General features: G+C 39.0%; 1 pseudogene; it reads left to right on the top strand.

Annotated features, from left to right (window-relative positions):
• Window positions 1-3,816: 3,816 nt before the first annotated feature.
• On the top strand, window positions 3,817-3,934 carry LOC118612205 (annotated as a pseudogene).
• Window positions 3,935-6,733: the final 2,799 nt, after the last annotated feature.

Here is a 6,733-nt window from a genome sequence, read left to right as displayed (position 1 = left end):
CATTTGACCTTTCAAAAATACATCTAATCGAATCTAGGAGAGAATTACCACTGCTTCTTTATTAGCATGACTCTCTCCAGAGTTGTCCATCAAGAGAAGTAAAACAATAGTTTCCATCCTGCTTTTCAGAGTGAAAAATGAAAACAGATTTTGATGGTCCAAAGTCAGTGTCAAGTCCATGAACAAGATCCGGGAGTTGCTAAGTCTTGGTTCTTGCCACCTTTTGATGTGTGTTTCCATTTAAAATGAGTGACATGTAGTCAGTTGTCATGGCTTTTTAAAAGATCTCCGTAAGGTCCGACTTTTGCATCAGATTCTGGACTAAAATCATGTTTAAATTTTGTTCCTTCTCATCTTTTCCTGGTTTTGATTATTTTTTAAGAGTAGTTGATGGTCTCATGACACGAGCCTTCTATTTTGTATTTTGTGTCTCGTGTTTTGAATTTTATGTGAAATTGTGGGTTTGATCTTTGACCTCTGTTTACTGTAATACTGATTTGCCACTAATTTGATAGCAAGCCATAGGGATCTACTGTAAACATGCTGCTCACTTTACACAGCTCTGTTTTACTTTTAAGTGAAGAAATATGTGCATAGAATATAATTGAGAGTCTCTTCCAGAAGTAATAAAAACCACATAAGTTTTTAACTTCCTAGGTAGCACTCAGATTAATCACTTTCTGTGATAGAAGGACCAGTAAATTGAGAGGAAGTCATCAATGTAAATAGGTATAAGCTTATATTTAGGTTTAGCTTGGTCAATGTAGTCATCCAGAAACAGGAGAAATGTGGTATAGACCACACAGCACTGCCTAGCTGCCTGGGCTCTGAGCCCGGAGAATACTGATCGCAGGTGTGGTCAGCACAAGAGGCGAGATTAACCCTCAGTCATTTCATGTACTGATCCTAGAGCGAGAACGGTGTCAGTGCAACTGGGAAGGAAACGGCCGGCGCAGATGCCTGGAGGAAGCACCCCAGCGAGTGAGAGCGGCACGAGGCGGGCATCGGGCATCGGCAAGGCTTCGCTAATCCTGCGCTTCGGGAAGTGCCAGACCTGTGAGGCGATGCTTTCACGGATTTTATTTCGCATTTGTCAAATGTTAGTTTTAATCCTTAATCAAAGAGAGATGAGAATACCTTAGCGAAGCTCCAAGAAAGGGTTTGCCTGCCCGCAGCTGTGCCCCTGTGCCCAGGACAGGAAAGCACTGGCTTCAGGAAGGTAGGGATAGGTATGGCCAGGCCAACATTTTGAGAGGAAAAAAAACCTGTCTTTCTCTTTCTTCCTGTTATGCCAACTGCCTGTGAGTTGCTGGCCTAATGTCTTGTTGTTGTCTATTCCAAGTCTTAATTTCTTATGGGTTGGTTTATGTTATGCCCAGTTTGAGATCATTCAGCCCTTATGACTCTGGGCTTCAGCTAACCATGGAGCATCAGCTGCTGTCCTTGGAATATTTTGATTCGATAGAAAAGAGTTTGCTATTAAAAGCACATTTATGACCTGCAACCTGGTCTCCCTTTTTCAGTTTCATCTCATTTCTCTTAATCATCTTCAGAGATAGCATAAGAATGAAATCATTGATCCAACAAATATTCATTGGGCCCCCACCTTCTTTATGTATTATGTGAGGCATCATGGAGGAAAAAAGAAAAACCTGCTACATAGACACACCCTCAAAGAGCATTCAGTTCTTTTGAAGACGTGGGGCATACACATGCGCAAAATTAAAGAGTAATTCAAGAGTCCCACTGCACAATACAAACCCCCAACAAGGTGATAGGTGCCACAAAGCATGGTAGGATTCTAAGAAGAAGAAATAGTGTCAACAAAAAGTGTGCGAGTTCAGAGGGAGAGAAAAAGAGCCCTAAATACTGGAGCTTAGGAAATGTTTGCTAGCAGAGACGGGAAATGAACTAGAACATAAAAGGTGGCATTCAACATGGAGGAAAGAGCAGCAGCATCCCGTGGGGCAAACACGGGCAAGCATCGGGTGTGTTTGGGGAACAAGTCTAACTCAGAGAAAAATATTATGATCGTGTCGCGCGGTGCAGGAGACGTGTGTTCCAGCCCTCACTCAGACCCTTCCTGCCGTCTGACCTTTAGCCGGTCTATCAAGCCAGCTATCCCTGAGCTTATTCATTTCTATGAAGAAAATGCTACCTCCTCCTCTGACTTGTATGAGGGTACTGTAAAGATCGAATGAGGTGATAGACATGAAAATGCTTTGTGATACCAGCATAAGGGGAGGACTAGAGAACACCCGAAATGCCAGCTGAGGTTTGACTTTAATCCTTTAAGTCATAAGAAGTCACTGAAGATCTTTGAAGAAGCCAGTGAATGACATGATGAACAAGGTGTAAGGAACCTAATTCCCTTCTCCAACTCCCTCCTGCAGCTGGGCAATCAGTCTCTCTTTTCTGCTGACAATTTTCTGTGATGTCAATTCAACCTCTCCTGCGGGCGCTGGGAGGGAAGTCCACTGCAGCCTTCGGGAAGGGCCGAGCGCCTTGGAACAATCACACCATGTAAATCAAAGCCCATGCTGCGACTCAGGCTTCCCATTCACTTGAGCGTATCTATTGTTTTTGGAAGTTAATCCAATTTATTCACATTTCAAGATGCTTCATACTGTGTACAGAGCATTCTTGTACTGTATCACCACAAAGTATCCTTGTTTTATGATGTGCTGTCTTTGGCTGGGCCGCTCTGAAGATCATTAGCCCTTTTCCCCATTTCACTGCCTTGCTCAATCCAAACACACTTCTTAGTCCCTATAATCTTTTAAATAGTTACCCACCTTTTGAGATAAATAGGTTTGCTTTTTCTTATATTTGAACGTCACTTTAATCAGTGCTAAAATTTATGATATTACAGAGTTTAATTTCACAATGAGTCATTTTGCAGCAACACAGTGGAAAATTAGTAATAACCAAAATCTTAATCAAACACAGTTAATTTTTAAAAAATATATTATCCAACTTAGATTTTCTCTTCATTTTTTTAAAACATTTGAAAGATTTGAATAAAATTAAAAGGCAATGCCAAAAGTCCTTTTTAACCCCATGAACGTTTCTATGATTTTTAGTTCCTATTTGTCTAGGTATATGACTGAATGAATGGAGGAATTGATCTGGAAAAATATATTTCTTTTTAAATCATTCATCTTGTTCAGGAGTAGGCAAATTCTTTTTAGCAAAGGGCCAGATAGTAAATATTTTCAGATTTGTGGGCCATATGGTCTTTGTCATACTATTCAACTCTGCCATTACAGCGTAAAAGCAGCCATGGACAATACAAAGGTGATGGGTGTGGCTCTTTCAATAAAACATTTAGAAAAACAGGCAATGGGCAGACCTGGCCTTTGGGCTGGACTCGCTCTCTTGTTCCCAGACTTTGGTGTGCATCAGAATGACCTGAGCGGCTTGCGGCGGGTAAAGATGCCCTGACCCCTGGTTCTGGTTCCATGGGTTTGGGCTCAGGCTGGATTCCCATGGTTGTTCTGATGCACCAAAGTTTGAGAACCTCTGCTCTTTTCTTTAAGAACTCAGATCCAAAGTCTTGAAACAATCACACTGTGTAAATCAAAGGCCTTGCTGCAACTCAGGCTTCCCATTCACTCGAGTGGGAATTTTGGTGTATTAACTACCAAAATTTTGATAAGAGACTCATAAAAGTGAGGTTTAGACAATAGAATCAAAGTTAGACCCATGAAGATTAGTGTATTTTAAATTGAGAAAATAAAACAATTTCTGTATTTCTAGAAAGTTTAAGGACTGATCATTTTGATCCATAATCCTAGCTAGCATCAACTGAATGGTGTCTACGGCCACACCACTTGAACGTGTCCGATCTTGTCTGATCTCGGAAGCTAAGCAAAGTCGGATCTGGTTAGTACTTGGGTGGGAGACCACCTAGGAAGACCAGGTGCTGTAGGTGTTAAAAAAAAATCTTCTAAATCAACTGAATGATAACATTCAAATAAGTTATAGACCTAAAGCTATAGCTAAATAATAAATTGGATTTAGTCCTTAAGGTGTAAATTGAATTTAAATAATTTCAACTGATTTTAAAAGTTTCATCATCTTCCAGCCTCTAAAATAGTTTACTACTATCATTAAAATTATCACAACCAAAAATTACTTAATAATAAGAGCTTTACAGCCCATAAAATACCCCATTGTTTAAGCATAGCCATCAGTTGCTGCTTTGGAAATCTGGATCCAGACTTTTTTCAAAAGCTTGTTGAAAGCTATTCAGCAAAGCAATGAAAAGATAGAAAATATTTTTTTTCCATATAGAAATTGAGGGGAGCATGGGTCCCACCCTCTACAAAAAAAAAAAAAAAAAAAAAAAAAGCATTTCTCAAACAAAGAAAAGACATTCAAATTATAAACAGATGGCCAATCACATGGCAATCAATTAAAATATATCAGGTGAGGTCTGGTTCCAAATTTGAATTCCATTTTTGTTGGCTAACTCCAAGAGTTTCCTTCACCGTGGGATGAGCTGCTATGTGGAACTGTAGGCTCGGGCCGCTCCCTGTCCTCCCTTCTTGCGTGGCAAGGACTAAGACTGCTGCCTAAGCAGAGAACTTGGCATCTGCGGAGGTCACATTTCTCTTGAGTCCACCTGCCAGCTGGTGGTGACAGATGGGAGAGTGAACTATGGCCCTTCTTGGCTAGCAGATGAGTTTCCATTTGGTGCTCCTTCATTATTCAACTCAAAGCTAATAATCTTTCATTTTATTACAGTATGCTGCCTGCCTGGCATATTATACAAATACGAACCGGGTTTTAAAAAATCAGAGTTAAATTCTTGAATTTTAACCCTGGATTGATGAATATATATGCGCAAATTGCTTCATTTCCGTACACTTCAACTTTTGATAAATGAGAGAATAACACTTTTTAATGTATTTAATTATGAGACAATAAACAGGTTAATCTTGGCTGTAAGGCAGTTAAATATTAGAACAGAGAAAATTTAATTATCTGATATTTTAAATTGTTTTTGTAAGTGATACAAAACTTATAAATATGTGGTTAATGATACAAGGCTTTAATCCTATATAATTAAGAAATTATTTTTATATTTGCATTTGGCAAATATAAACTAATTTATAAATGCTTAATAACATAATAATGATCCCTGCATGTGTCCCAATGATGACACATTTAGTACTCTCTGGTTTTTATTTTGAAAAGCTGCTAATCTTCAGCTTGTCCTCACTAAAATGAGTACTGGTGATCTCACTGGTTTTGTTCAAAGCAAGGTGAACCACACTGAAGCCCTGTCTGGAACCTCTGGTGACGCCTGAAAGATAATTCTCAGCAGTGACCGACCATCCGCCACACGTCATAACTGCTGGTCCTGTTCCAGTGCATGGTCAATAAAGTCCATAGTACTCTGGAACTGCTTCTTAGAGGTCAAACTTGTAACTGTATTTTCCCCAAAGATAAATGCCTTTATATTTGTTTGATTTAATTTCCCCCCCAAAAGAACCAGCATCATGGCCCAAGAATGTTGGTTTGTTACCAAATTGATATTTTATCTTAAAAGTCACAATACTCTTAAACAATTTATTTCTCTGAAGTGTCATCCCTCTGTGTTTCTTTTCAGTTTAAAATCAACCCCTGTAGTCCCCTTCTATTGTGATCCAAGATGCACATTCATATCACAATATACGTGTCCCAGACCTCCACTGTAGGAGCTTTGCTTTTGATCTCTAAGTTACACAATGAATTGCTTATTTATACTTCCCATTTGTAAAGTGGGAGATCCTTTAAGTGGTTGCTTACCTTTCTACATAAAGTATTACTAATCTCCTTAAAAATAACTTAAGGAACATCTTGTTGAAAACTTTCGGGGTAGTTTTCTAAAACGAAAGTGAATAAAGTGAAATAAAGGACAACTCATTTGTCCTAAAGAAAGGCTTTTCATATAAATGTATACTCCTACTCTTTTTCTTCTTCCATCAAACATCAAGTATATAAAGTTCTCAAATAAACGAGGCTCCTCAGTTCCAAATCAAGGAAAAAGGGAACACAAATATTCTCTCCTGAAGGAACTTATGTTTTCAATTCTCTCTTCTTCAGGTTACAAACCATCATTTTAAAGTTATGTATGCTGCCTCCACATTGTATCTGCCAAAATCCTGTTCATCCTCTGAACCTCTACACGAGTTGACACCCTCTGTCGTGTTCTCTGACTTCCTCAAACCAGACAGCTACACTCTTTTCGACTTGATATCTTTCTGACAATATATTGCATGCAGATTAGCTTTCAATTGTTCTCTACTGGTTTCCTATCTGTTTGCTGCAGCTTGCCCAAAGTCACTTGTTACTAGCTTCCCCACTTTACAACACTTATGAGGAAGCGAAAATCCATGTCTGCTGTCTCTACATTCTAGGATCTTTCTCTTTGCATCATGCATCTCCTTGAACACTGTTCTCTATTAACCTTTGCTCAGAAGAAGGGAGAGATTGTTCTTTCTCCAAAGGACTGTAACTTAGTATTTCATGTGCTATCAAACTACTTTGCCTTTATAAATTCTTCTTCTAACTTATTCTTTGTCTCCTTCAGAGGGCTCCTCATCTTCTTTTTGCTGGTCCCAATTTTAAAGTCTCCTAAAGTTTATCTTCAGTCACATTCTTTTTCAATGTTCTTCACATCGGTGACATTAGTTATAACCATGAGTTCAAAAACTGCTCAAGTGTAGATTACTTAGCTCGAGTC

Source organism: Rousettus aegyptiacus, unplaced genomic scaffold (genome assembly GCF_014176215.1).
Source record: "Rousettus aegyptiacus isolate mRouAeg1 unplaced genomic scaffold, mRouAeg1.p scaffold_m13_p_15, whole genome shotgun sequence".
Classification (NCBI taxonomy): Eukaryota; Metazoa; Chordata; class Mammalia; order Chiroptera; family Pteropodidae; genus Rousettus; species Rousettus aegyptiacus.
This window is presented reverse-complemented; position numbering and strand designations above follow the sequence as displayed.